The sequence below is a fragment of the Henckelia pumila genome, chromosome 4 (genome assembly GCF_033568475.1).
Source record: "Henckelia pumila isolate YLH828 chromosome 4, ASM3356847v2, whole genome shotgun sequence".
Classification (NCBI taxonomy): Eukaryota; Viridiplantae; Streptophyta; class Magnoliopsida; order Lamiales; family Gesneriaceae; genus Henckelia; species Henckelia pumila.
In genome coordinates, this window is record NC_133123.1 from 82,154,436 (window position 1) to 82,169,898 (window position 15,463).

A 15,463-nucleotide genomic window follows, 5' to 3' on the forward strand; every position below is an offset into this window, starting at 1 on the left:
ATATTTTCGTATTCTCCCCTTCCCAAACTCTCAAACAAGATAAAAACATTTTTCATCTAACTTAATAGGTTCATTAATATCTTCTTCGCATTTATTTGCATTGACATCTATTTCTTTGTTTAATCTTTTCGTATTCTCCGCTTCCCAAACTTTCAAACAAGATAAGATCCAAAAACATATGAGACATACTGTTTGAGAAAAATCTATATCTATATCCCTTTTGGCTACCTCAAGTTTGGGTAAATTGAAATTCCTTGAATGTGTTTGCTCGCTGATCCACTTACTAAGCCCTTGCCAGGACCATTATTTGACAAACATCGCGAAGCAATGAGACTACGTAGTATGACTAGTTGGCTTTAGGGCAAGTGGGAGATTAAAAGAGTGGGTGCCCGGTGAGACAACTTGTGGCTAAGGGCTTTTATGACTCTATGTATAAACAATCTTTTGTTTAATATAATTTACACTTTTATAATGGCATTTACTTTATCTTTTATCATATTATTATGTTGTGACATACTATGAGATGTTTAGATGAAGACCTTGAATATACTATAGTGTATGTAAGATGTGGTGGCACATGGGGATGACTATCATGAAACACATCTTATAGTCACTGTATATTCTAAACAGTTCCTAGTCGATTGAGCCGTCCGTTAATAAGGATAAGGATCGCTTGAGATTGAGACTAGCATTTGCGATGCCGAGTACCACGTTTCATTGGTATGGAACATAGAGATGTTCAAAGCATGCAAATGGATATTCATACGATGAATGATCGAACTACCCTATCCGGACTTTCCAAGTGGTTATCACTTATCGAGTGGATAAAGTCCGCGGTTTTGGTTGTACACCATTAGTCCTTACTACTTGAAACATCATTGAGACTCTATATGCTAGTATTGTATTTTGACTCGTTTACCAACTCTATTGGGGTCATCAGGTGTCGGGATTGGGTACAGTTACGACACATATAGGAGTCGATGCTTTGTTGTCAAGGATTCACCACATACTTGCGAGTGTGGATATCCTATGCAATCTGAGGAGATATTAGTGTGACGAATCTCTGGCCAGAGTACATGATGTGTTTTAAGAAATGGTTTCTTAGTAGCACATGCGATGTCACTATTTGATCTTCAAGATGCATTGCATAGTTATCGAATCTCGAACGACTCTCGATTTACCAATGGTTGTTGATTCGATCGGGATATATGGATGAAGGGACCGTACTGTATGCTAACCAAAATCTATTGGTTCTTGCAGGCACTATCAGTGATACCTAGGGAATCATGGGGCGATGTTGCTAGGCGCTCTTACCATGATTCGATGGGCAAGTCGGAAATTGTTGTTCCGAGTCACAAGGAGTTGTGAGCCCACGGCTAGCTGTATCCCTGAACCATTGAGGGTCACACAAGTAATGGATTTTTAATCCCCGTTAAGATAATTAAATTTAAAGAGTTAAATTTAGTGAATAAAGAAGTGGGACTTCTTATTTAAGAGTAGAGGGAGTAAGTTTTCCTAAAATGACATAGTGATGGACATTTTTGGAAACCACTGAATTCGGATTCAGAAAATTTATCTTGACTTTAAAAGATGCAGAAATGGTTTCTGTGCACATTGGTGAAATTGGTTTATCAATCTGAGTCACGATGAATTTTATATTAATTTCTGAACATGCGGGCTTTGCTTGTCAGGCTTGAACTTAGGACTAATGGGCCCTAAGCTGTTAGCAGCCCACATTATAAATAAGTTATTGCAGTACAAAAATTACACACAACTTACACTCAGATTTTCGAAAACCCTAGCCTCCAGTCTAGGAATTTCAGCCGCCCCCCTCTCTATGTCTTAGAGAATTTTCAGTATGCGAATTTCGAATTTGCTGTCTGAATTAGCAGATCATATCTGTTCTATCTCTTCGTAGAAACTTCTGATAGACTTTCTAGTGCAGTCTATCAGAGGGATTAAACTTCTGTTCGTGGACCTGATTGAAGAATTGTTCTTTCATCAGTTCCTGGGATATACAACAAGAGCAGTTTAATCTGTTGGTGTCCATAATCTCGTTTCGAGATTTTAAGGTAAAATTTATATTGTTTAAATTTTATATTATCAATTTTAATCGTAGGAATTTGATACCCATATGGAATCGTTCCATATAAAAAAATTTAAAACTTCCGCTGCACCGGGTATCACTTTCTTTTTCGATCCGGAGAACGACCATGTTCCAACAGTGGTATCAGAGACAGGCTGATTTTACGATTAAAATTTTATCGATTGTACAAAGCCTCGATTTTTCAAAAAAATAAAACGGAAAAAAATATATATATATATTTTCGGGCTGCCCGCTGCCCGAAGGCAGCGAGCAGCGCCGCGTGCAGCCCTGCGCGAGCTAGGGCAAGCGTTGCCCTAGCCCGCGCAGCTGGGCCGCATGGAGCGGCCCAGCGGCTGGGCTGGACGAGTCCAGCCCAGCGACGGGCGGGCAGCCCAGGATTGTCCCGGGCTTCCCAGAAAATTTTTTTTATTAAAAATTAAATTTTTTCGTGAATTATGAATTCTAACCCAAAATGGTTTTGGGCCCAGTTTTTGGCCCGATTGAAAATTGTTTCAGTTGGTCCACGAGGCAATGGGTCTAAATTGTTTGAGCCCAAAATTTTTAAGAAAATTAATTTTTGGATAAATTTTGAATTTTGGAAATTTATAAATTTAATCCCATAAATTAAATCTTTAATTATTAATTTTGATACAATTGATAATAAAATATGATTTTATGTATAAAATTGGATTTTATATGTAAAATATGATTTTATGGATAAACTAGATAAAATATGATTTTATATGTAAAATAAGATTTTATGTATGAAATATGATTTTATCTATTTATATTTATTGCCATTGCATGATATCCAATAAATTAATTTTTGAATTAAATATTATTGGATAAGGATGATCGATTGCCATGACCAATATTATAGGTGTATGTTAGGTTGTTTACATTTGACTTTATTATTGATTGTTGGGTTTTATTAATGGGCCTGGTTTATGGCCCAAATTTGATTTTATCATTTGTAATAAAAGTGGGCCTGGTTTATGGCCCGTTCCCACCCCTACAATGTATCTCTTTATTTGTCATAGTAATTTATTGTAAATTCACTAGAAATAGTGGGAGTTTTTGAAGATGGAGGTGGGACCAACAAGCAATGATAAAGACTGAAGAAATGTAAATTTGAAGCACAATGTAATAGGATTGCATTGCATACTTGCATATCACATAGGATTGGACTTAGACTCGTGATTGGCAACCACGGGTCGATTAGTAATGGAATCGATCATCCTAAAATATAATATATGATATTATCATTGTATGCATGTTTAGACTAAATTGTATGAATCCCGCAAGCATACAAATTTTAAATGATGAGACAAATTTTCAAAATTAAAATCCCTCATTTTAAATATGATTTAAAATTGATATCAAGATAAATAAATGAAATTTAAATATTGTTTAAATGTTCGTACCTTCCATCAACGATCAATGTATGAGATGCTACCCGCGGATACGGTCCGGCTCATATTATTGGGGGGGGGGGGGGCCCGTTCGTCGGAAAGCTGTACATTGGATCAACACATGTTGTAAGTTGGATGGAACTCCCATGGGATTGGCTCATATTATTGGGGATCCACATGGCGACCGTCCATCACAACTTGATATTGATGGGTCATCTTGACATGTCACAATAAACGACGTCATATTATTGGGCCCTTATTGGACATGAGGTAAAAACATGGAGGTTGCTTTGGAAGCAATTGGGCTCTACCTTTTGAAAATTATGGTTGGCTGATATTATTCGGGACTATAGTTTGTCAATTGGACTCCATGTTCCCACTAAAGAAAATGTTTCTCGTTTTCACTAGAGGGTAGTGAAATCGTTAAAATAGTGGGAGTGAGATTCATAAAATAAATTTCGCCTATTTTATGTCTTAGTAAATTAATTAAACAATCACTGATTATTGTCTGTTTCTTTTCAGTATTTCATTAAGATAAATTCGCGCAATCCACTATTCTCTATTCTCGAACAAAATAAACTGACTGGCGCAAACTATACGGAATGGTTCCGTAAGTTGAAGATTGTCTTGACCTCGGAGAAGATGTTCTATGTGTTAGAAAAATCTCCTCCGAAGGAAGCACCAGCTGATATAAGTCCGGAAGAGTTGGCCAAACTTGATAAATGGTGGGACCATGATATCAAGGCCAAATGCTATATGCAAGCTTCGATGTCTGATGAACTCCAGAGGCGATTTGAGGATACCGTGAATGCTGCTGACATTCACGTACAACTCAAGGAACTTTTTGGGGCTCAATCGAGAGCTGAAAGGTTCGCTACTGTAAAAGAGTTAATGACGTGTCGCATGCGTGAAGGGACTTCGGTCCGTGATCATGGGGTACGCGTGATTTGGCTCATTCAGAAGTTGGTAACGCTTGAATTGGTATTTGAGCATGAACACAATGTGGACTTATTACTTCTCTCTCTTCCTTCATCGTTTGACGGTTTTGTGATGAATTTCAATATGAACAAGATAGAGGCCTCCTTTGAAAAGATGGTCAATATGCTTGTAACTTATGAAGCCACTTTAAAGAAGGATAAACCGGTTCTCTTGGTGGGCTCCTCTTCTTCTGCTAAGAAGGGGCCAAGTACAAAGGGTAAGAAACGTTCTACCCCATCCAAGAAAACCGGACCCGAGAAGAAGAACAAGACAAAGGCTTCAAACATGGAAAATTCCAAGGATGTTTGCCATCACTGCAAGAAACCCGGTCATTGGAAACGTAACTGTAAGGAATATCTAGAGCAGTTGCGAACTGCAAAGGGTATGTTTTTGTTGGAGAACGCGGCGATCAGATCAATTATGATTGATACCCGGTGCAGCGGAAGATTAAAATTTTGTATGGAACGATTTCATAATGGATATCAACCTTACGATTAAATTGTGTGTGTAAAAATTAAATAACAATTATAAAATTTTTACCTTTAATCTCGAATCGAGATTTTGGACACCAACAGATTTCTCTGCTCTTGTTGTATATCCCTGGAACTGATGGACGAAGTGTTCTTCAATCAGGTCCACGAACAGAGATTTAATCCCTCTGATAGATTGCACTAGAAAATCTATCAGATGTTTTCTACGAAGAGATTAACGAATTTGATCCGTTAAACCAGACTGTAATTCAAAATCACAGGCTGGATTTTTCTGACAGAGAGAGGGAGGGGGGCGGCCACTTTTTAGAAAAATACTTAGGGTTTTCGAAAATTGTGACCTGTTGTGTGTAATTTCTGTACTGCAATAACTTATTTATAATGCAGGCCACTAACAGCTTAGGGCCCATTAGTCATAAGTTCAAGCCCGACAAGCAAAGCCCGCATGTTCAGAAATTAATATAAAATTCATCGTGACTCCGATTGATAAACCGATTTCACCAATGTGCACAGAAACCATTTCTGCACCTTTTAAAGTCAAGATAAATTTTTCTGAATCCGAATTCAGTGATTTCCAAAAATGGCCATCCCTATGTCATTTTAGGAAATCTTACTCATCTACTCTTAAATAAGAAGTCCAACTTCTTCGTTCATTAAATTTAACTCTTTAAATTTAACTATCTCAACGGGGATTAAAAATCCATTACACTGTGTGACCCTCAATGGTTCAGGGATACAGCTAGCCGTGGGCTCACAACTCCTTGTGACTCGGAACAACAATTTCCGACTTGCCCATCGAATCATGGTATGAGCGCCAAGCAACATCGCCCCATGATTCCCTAGGTATCACTGATAGTGCCTACAAGAACCAGTAGATTTTAGTTAGCGTACAGTACGGTCCCTTCATCCATATATCCCGATCGAATCAACAACCATTGGTATATCGAGAGTCGCTCGAGATTCGATAACTATGCAATGCATCTTGAAGATCAAATAGTGACATCGCATGTGCTACTAAGAAACCATTTCTTAAATCACATCATGTACTCTGGCCAGAGATTCATCACACTAATATCTCCTCAGATCGCATAGGATATCCACACTCGCAAGTATGTGGTGAATCCTTGACAACAAAGCATCGACTCCTATATGTGTTGTAACTGTACCCAATCCCGACACCTGATGACCCCAATAGAGTCGGTAAACGAGTCAAAGCACAGTACTAGCATATAGAGTCTCAATGATGTTTCAAGTAGTAAGGACTAATGGTGTACAACCAAAACCGCGGACTTTATCCACTCGATAAGTGATAACCACTTGGAAAGTCCGGATAGGGTAGTTCGATCATTCATCATATGAATATCCATTTGCATGCTTCGAACATCTCTATGTTCCTTACCAATGAAACGTGGTACTCTGCATCGCAAATGCTAGTCTCAAACTCGAGCGATCCTTATCCTTATTATCGGACGGCTCAATCGACTAGGAACAGTTTAGAATATACAGTGACTATAAGATGTGTTTCATGATAGACATCTCCATGTTCTACCACATCTTACATACACTATAGTATATTCAATGTCTTTATCAAAGCAACAATAGTATATCACAATATCACAATATGAAGAAAGACAAAGTCATTGCCATTAATAAAAGTGTAAATTATATTAAACAAAAGATTGTTTATACAAAGAGTCATCAAAGCCCTTAGCCACAAGTTGGCTCACTGGGCAACCACTCTTTCAATCTCCCACTTGCCCTATAGCCAACTAGTCATACTACGTAGACCCATTGCTTCGCGATGTTTGTCAAATAATGGTCCTGGCAAGGGCTTAGTAAGTGGATCAGCGATATTGTCTGCAGAGGCCACTATTTCGACAGTGATGTCTCCTCTTTCCACAATCTCCCGGATGATGTGGTATTTCCTCAGTACGTGTTTGGATCTTTGATGAGACCTTGGTTCCTTTGCCTGAGCAATGGCACCCGTGTCGTCACAGTACACCGGGACTGGACCAACAACTTCAGGAATGACGCCCAACTCTTGGACGAAATTCCTCATCCAAACGGCCTCTTTAGCAGCAGCTGATGCTGCAATGTATTCAGCCTTAGTGGTGGAATCCGCTGTGGTGTCCTGTTTGGAACTCTTCCAAGAGACAGCACCGCCATTGAGCATGAACACAAATCCAAAGGTTGACTTCGAGTCATCCACGTCACTTTGGAAGCTAGAGTCGGTATAGCCTTCCAATTTTAGTTCTCTTCCTCCATATACCATGAACATATTCTTAGTCCTTCGTAAGTACTTAAGAATGTCCTTCACGGCTTTCCAATGCATTTGACCGGGATTAGCTTGATATCTGCTCGTGACACTCAGAGCAAATGCTACATCCGGTCTGGTAGATATCATCCCATACATGATACTACCTATGGCTGACGCATATGGTACATGTGTCATTTTCTCTATCTCTTCATCAGTCTTGGGACACATAGACTGATGCAGAGATAGAGAAACTCCATGACACATGGGTAGATGTCCTCTCTTGGACCCATCCATTGAAAACCGTTTCAATATGGTGTCGATGTAGGTTGATTGAGTGAGTCCTATCATTCTCTTAGATCTATCTTTATAGATCTGTATCCCAAGAATATAGGATGCCTCACCCAAATCCTTCATCGAGAATCTACCTGATAACCATATCTTTGTTGACTGCAACATCCCTACATCATTCCCAATGAGTAGGATGTCATCAACATAAAGTACTAAGAATGTCACAGCATCCTTAACTACTTTCTTGTACACGCATGGTTCCTCCGGGTTCTTGATGAAACCAAAATCTTTTATTGTTTCATCAAATTTCTGGTTCCAACTTCTTGATGCTTGTTTTAGACCATAAATTGATCTCTGAAGCTTGCATACCTTATGCTCGCTTCCCATGGATGTGTACCCCTCAGGCTGCTTCATATAGATTTCTTCCTTAATGTCTCCATTAAGAAAGGCAGTCTTCACATCCATTTGCCATATCTCATAGTCATACCATGCAGCTATGGCAATAAGGATTCTTATGGACTTGAACATTGCAACTGGTGAAAAGGTTTCATCATAGTCAACTCCTTGTCTTTGAGTATAACCTTTTGCCACCAATCGCGCCTTGTAGGTCAATACCTTACCATCAGGCCCAAGCTTTCTCTTGTAGATCCATTTACACCCTATTGGAACAATTCCATCGGGAGGATCTACTAACGAACAAACTTGGTTTGTATGCATCGAATCTATTTCCGACTGCATAGCTTCAAGCCATAAATTTGAATCCGCATCAGAAATTGCTTCCTTGAAGTTTCTTGGATCACATCCAACATCGGGTTCATCTTGATCCCCTTCAAGAAGAAGACCATATCGAATAGGAGGTCTAGAAGTCCTCTTGGATCTTCTAGGTACAGGCGTGTCTAGCAATGGTTCCTGAGGTGTAGGATCGTTATTTTGTATTTTGGGTTCTTCTCGAATTTCTTCGAGTTCCATCATCTCGCCTTTCTTATCCAATAAGAACTCCTTCTCCAAGAAGGTGGCATTCCTTGAAACAAACACCTTTGTTTCAGCAGGATAATAGAAATAATATCCGATTGAATTCTTCGGATACCCTACAAAATAACATAAGCTGGATCGACTATCCAACTTATCTTCCACTGTCCGCTTCACGTAAGCAGGACATCCCCAAATCCTCAAGTACGAATACTTAGGAGCTTTGCCATTCCATAACTCGTATGGTGTTTTGTCCACTGCTTTAGTGTGGACGTTGTTCAACAACAATACCGCCGTTTCAAACGCATAGCCCCAAAACGAAGGTGGAAGCTCAGTGAAGCTCATCATGGATCGAACCATGTCCAACAAAGTTCGATTACGACGCTCCGATACACCATTAAGCTGTGGTGTCATAGGAGGTGTCCACTGAGAGAGAATCCCATTCTCTTTTAGATAGTCCAAAAACTCGGTACTTAAGTATTCTCCACCTCGATCCGATCGAAGTGCTTTAATACTTTTACCTAGCTTGTTTTCTACTTCAGCCTTGAATTCTTTGAACTTTTCAAATGCTTCAGACTTATATTTCATTAAATATAAATACCCATACCTTGAATAATCATCAGTAAAGGTAATGAAGTAGGTGTGGCCATATTGAGTCCCAACTCTAAATGGACCACAAACATCTGTATGGATCAAATCCAACAGATTTTGACTACGCTCTGGTTTCCCCTTAAAAGGAGATTTAGTCATTTTTCCTTTTAGGCAGGATTCACAAGTAGGTAGAGAGTTAATATCAGACATATCAAACATGCCCTCTCCCACTAGTTTGTTCATCCTCCTTGAGGAAATATGACCTAGCCTAGCGTGCCAAAGGTTTGCCGGGTTTTGGCTATCGATTTTCCTTTTGTTTGTTGTTGCCGGTTTATCAACATAATTTATTGGAACGTCTTTTAGTTTTAAGTTGTATAGATCGTTTTCAAGTTGTCCATTTCCAATCAAACATTCATTCTTGTAAATATTGCAAATCCCATTCACAAAATTGCAAGAATAACCATCTCTATCAAGCATAGAAACAGAAATAATGTTTTTAATCAAATCCGGAACAAATAAAACATCTCTTAAAAGTAACTTAAAACCGTTCTGCAAAATTAAATAAACATCTCCCACGACTTTTGCTTCAACTCTGGAACCATTTCCCAGCCTCAGCTGGGTCTCACCCATCCTAAGCCTGCGACTTCTTGTCATCACCTGCAAATCATTGCAAATGTGAGATCCACATCCGGTATCCAATACCCAAGAAGTAGTATTAAGTGAAACATTTATTTCAATATAGAACATACCCTTTGCAGTTCGCAACTGCTCTAGATATTCCTTGCAGTTACGCTTCCAATGACCGTGCTTCTTGCAGTAATGGCAAACATCCTTGGATTTTTCCATGTTTGAAGCCTTTGTCTTGTACTTCTTCTCGGGTTCGATTTTCTTGGGTGGGGCAGAACGTTTCTTACCCTTCGTACTTGGCCCCTTCTTAGCAGAAGAAGAGGAGCCCACCGAGAAAGCCGGTTTATCCTTCTTTAATGTGGATTCATATGTCACAAGCATATTGACCATCTCTTCAAGGGAGGCCTCTATCTTGTTCATATTGAAATTTACCACAAATCCGTCAAACGAAGAAGGAAGAGACAGAAGTAGTAAGTTCACGTTGAGTTCATGCTCCAACACCAAATCAAGGGTTACCAACTTCTGTATGAGCCAAATCACTCGTACCCCATGATCACGGACCGAAGTCCCTTCACGCATGCGACACGTCATTAGCTCCTTTACAGTAGCAAACCTTTCAGCCCTCGATTGAGCCCCAAAAAGTTCCTTGAGTTGAACGTGAATGTCAGCAGCATTCACGGTGTCCTCAAATCGCCTCTGGAGTTCATCAGACATCGAGGCTTGCATATAGCATTTGGTCTTGATATCATGGTCCCACCATGTATCAAGCTTGGCTAACTCCTCCGGACTTACGTCAGCTGGTGCTTCCTTCGGAGGAGATTTTTCTAACACGTAGAGCATCTTCTCCGAAGTCAAGACAATCTTCAACTTACGGAACCATTCCGTATAGTTTGCGCCAGTCAACTTATTTTGTTCGAGGATCGAGAAAAGTGGATTACGCGAATTCATCGTATGAAATACTGAAAAGAAACAGACAAATATCAGTGCTTGTTTAAGCAATTTACTAAGACATAAAATAGGCGAAATTTATTTTATGAATCTCACTCCCACTATTTTAACGATTTCACTACCCTCTAGTGAAAACGGGAAACTGTTTTCCTTAGTGAGAACATGGAGTCCAATTGACAAACTTATGGTCCCGAATAATATCAGCCAACCATAATTTTCAAATGGTAGAGCCCAATTGCTTCCAAAGCAACCTCCATGTTTTTACCTCATGTCCAATAAGGGCCCAATAATATGACGCCGATTATTGTGACATGTCAAGATGACCCATCAATATTAAGTTGTGATGGACGGTCGCCATGTGGATCCCCCAATAATATGAGCCGATCCCATGGGAGTTCCACCCAACTTACAACATGTGTCAATCCAATGTACAACTTTCCGACGAACGGGCCCCCCCAATAATATGAGCCGGACCGTATCCGCGGGTAGCATCTCATACATTGATCGTTGATGGAAGGTAGGAACATTTAAACAAATTTAAATTTCCTTTATTTATCTTGATATCAATTTTAAATCATATTTAAAATGAGGGATTTTTAATTATAAAAATTTGTCTCATCATTTTTTTTTAAAATTTTGTATGCTTGCCGGATTCACACAATTATGTCTAAAACATGCATACAACTATAATATCACATATTATATAGGATGATCGATTCCATTTCTAATCGACCCGTGGTTGCCAATCACGAGTCTTAGTCCAATCCTAGGTAATATGCAGTATGCAATGCAATCCTATTACATTTGCTTCCAATTTACATTTCTTCTGTCTTTATTGTCTGCTGGGCCCACCTCCATCTTCAAATCTTGATCTCCCACTAAATCTAATGTATTTACAATAAATAACAATGACAAGTAGGGGATACATTTTTAAGGGGTGGGAACGGGCCATAAACCAAGCCCACTTTTATTACATATGACATTCATATTGGGCCATAAACCAGGCCCATTAATAAAACCAACAACAATAAAACAAATGTAAATTCCTAACATACACCTACAAAATTGGTCATGGCAATCGATCATCCTTATCCAATAACATTTAATTCAAAATTAATTTATTGGATAACATGCAATGGCAATTTAAATTTAAAAGGATAAAATCATATTTCATACATAAAATCTTATTTTACATACAAAATCATATTTTATTTTTTTATCAAATAAAATCATATTTTATCTATAAAATCCAATTTTATACATAAAATCATATTTTACTTAATATATCCATAAGATCATATCTTATCATCAATTGTACCAAAAATAATTAATTTCAAAATTCAATTAAAGGATAAAATATTAAAATTTTCCAAAAATTCAAATTTATCCAAAAATCAATTTTAAAATTTTCGGACTCGAACAATTCGATCCGACGCCACGTGGACCAATCAAAAAAATTTTCGATCGGACCAAAAATAGAATTTTAACATATTAAAATTTAATTTAAAAAATTAAAAATAATTTTTCCCGCGGGCAGCCCGGCTGCCCCTAGGGCAGCGCCGAGCGCTGCGCCGTGCGCCACCTTGTGCAGTGCCCGGCGCCGCACTGGGCAGCGCCGTGCGCTGCACGGGGCAGCGACGATCGCTGCCCCTGCCCCGGGCAGTGATCCAATTGCTGCCCGGGTTTTTGCCCGAAAAAAAAATAATTTTATTTTTAAGTATTTATTTTGATTCAAAAAACCGAGACCTAAAAATTTTGTATGGAACGATTCCATAATGGGTATCAACCTTACGATTAAATTGTGTGTGTAAAAATTAAATAACAATTATAAAATTTTTACCTTTAATCTCGAATCGAGATTTTGGACACCAACAGATTTCTCTGCTCTTGTTGTATATCCCTGGAACTGATGGACGAAGTGTTCTTCAATCAGGTCCACGAACAGAGATTTAATCCCTCTGATAGATTGCACTAGAAAATCTATCAGAAGTTTTCTACGAAGAGATTAACGAATTTGATCCGTTAAACCAGATTGTAATTCAAAATCACAGGCTGGATTTTTCTGACAGAGAGAGGAAGGGGGGCGGCCACTTTTTAGAAAAATACTTAGGGTTTTCGAAAATTGTGACCTGTTGTGTGTAATTTCTGTACTGCAATAACTTATTTATAATGCAGGCCACTAACAGCTTAGGGCCCATTAGTCATAAGTTCAAGCCCGACAAGCAAAGCCCGCATGTTCAGAAATTAATATAAAATTCATCGTGACTCCGATTGATAAACCGATTTCACCAATGTGCACAGAAACCATTTCTGAACCTTTTAAAGTCAAGATAAATTTTTTTGAATCCGAATTCAGTGATTTCCAAAAATGGCCATCCCTATGTCATTTTAGGAAATCTTACTCCTCTACTCTTAAATAAGAAGTCCAACTTCTTCGTTCATTAAATTTAACTCTTTAAATTTAACTATCTCAACGGGGATTAAAAATCTATTACACTGTGTGACCCTCAATGGTTCAGGGATACAGCTAGCCGTGGGCTCACAACTCCTTGTGACTCGGAACAACAATTTCCGACTTGCCCATCGAATCATGGTATGAGCGCCAAGCAACATCGCCCCATGATTCCCTAGGTATCACTGATAGTGCCTACAAGAACCAGTAGATTTTAGTTAGCGTACATTACGGTCCCTTCATCCATATATCCCGATCGAATTAACAACCATTGGTATATCGAGAGTCGCTCGAGATTCAATAACTATGCAATGCATCTTGAAGATCAAATAGTGACATCGCATGTGCTACTAAGAAACCATTTCTTAAATCACATCATGTACTCTGGCCAGAGATTCATCACACTAATATCTCCTCAGATTGCATAGGATATCCACACTCGCAAGTATGTGGTGAATCCTTGACAACAAAGCATCGACTCCTATATGTGTTGTAACTGTACCCAATCCCGACACCTGATGACCCCAATAGAGTCGGTAAACGAGTCAAAGCACAGTACTAGCATATAGAGTCTCAATGATGTTTCAAGTAGTAAGGACTAATGGTGTACAACCAAAACCGCGGACTTTATCCACTCGATAAGTGATAACCACTTGGAAAGTCCGGATAGGGTAGTTCGATCATTCATCATATGAATATCCATTTGCATGCTTCGAACATCTCTATGTTCCTTACCAATGAAACGTGGTACTCTGCATCGCAAATGCTAGTCTCAAACTCGAGCGATCCTTATCCTTATTATCGGACGGCTCAATCGACTAGGAACAGTTAAGAATATACAGTGACTATAAGATGTGTTTCATGATAGACATCTCCATGTTCTACCACATCTTACATACACTATAGTATATTCAAGGTCTTTATCAAAGCAACAATAGTATATCACAATATCACAATATGAAGAAAGACAAAGTCATTGCCATTAATAAAAGTGTAAATTATATTAAACAAAAGATTGTTTATACAAAGAGTCATCAAAGCCCTTAGCCACAAGTTGGCTCACTGGGCACCCACTCTTTCAATTTTATATTGAAATAAATGTTTCACTTAATACTACTTCTTGGGTATTGGATACCGGATGTGGATCTCACATTTGCAATGATTTGCAGGTGATGACAAGAAGTCGCAAGCTTAGAATGGGTGAGACCCTGCTGAGGCTCGGAAATGGTTCTAGAGTTGAAGCCAAAGCTGTGAGAGATGTTTATTTAATTTTGCAGAACGATTTTAAGTTACTTTTGAGAGATGTTTTATTTGTTCCAGACTTGATTAAAAACATTATTTCTGTTTCTATGCTTGATAGAGATGATTTTTCTTGCAATTTTGTGAATGGGATTTGCAATATTTACAAAAATGAATGTTTGATTGGAAATGGACAACTTGAAAACAATCTATATAACTTAAAATTAAAAGACGTTCCAATAAATTATGTTGATAAATCGGTAACAACGAACAAAAGGAAAATCGATAGTCAAAACCCGGCAAACCTTTGGCATGCTAGGCTAGGTCATATTTCATCAAGGAGGATGAACAAGCTAGTGGGAGAGGGCATGTTTGATATGTCTGATATTAACTCTCTAGCTACTTGTGAGTCCTGCCTGAAAGAAAAAATGACTAAATCTCCTTTCAAAGGAAAACCTGAGCGTAGTCAAAATCTATTGGATTTGATCCATACGGATGTTTGCGGACCATTTAGTATTGGTACAAAATTTGGTCACACCTACTTCATTACCTTTACTAATGATTATTCTAGGTATAGGTACTTATATTTGATGAAATATAAGTCTGAATCATTTGAAAAGTTCAAAGAATTCAAGGCTGAAGTAGAAAACAAACTAGGTAAGAGGATTAAAGCACTTCGATCAGATCAAGGTGGAGAATACTTGAGTACCGAGTTTTTGAGCTATCTAAAAGAGAATGGGATTCTCTCTCAGTGGACTCCTCCTATGACACCTCAGCTTAATGGTGTTTCGGAGCGTCGCAATCGAACTTTGTTGGACATGGTTCGATCCATGATGAGCTTCACTGAGCTCCCACCTTCGTTTTGGGGCTATGCTCTTGAAACGGCGATATTGTTGTTGAACAACATTCACACTAAAGCAGTGAACAAAACACCATACGAGTTATGGAATGGCAAAGCTCCTAAGTATTCGTACTTGAGGATTTGGGGATGTCCTGCTTACGTGAAGCAGACAGTGGGAGATAAGTTGGATAGTCGATCCACCTTATGTTATTTTATAGGGTATCTGAAGAATTCAATCGGATATTATTTCTATCATCCTAATGAAACAAAAGTGTTTGTTTCAAGGA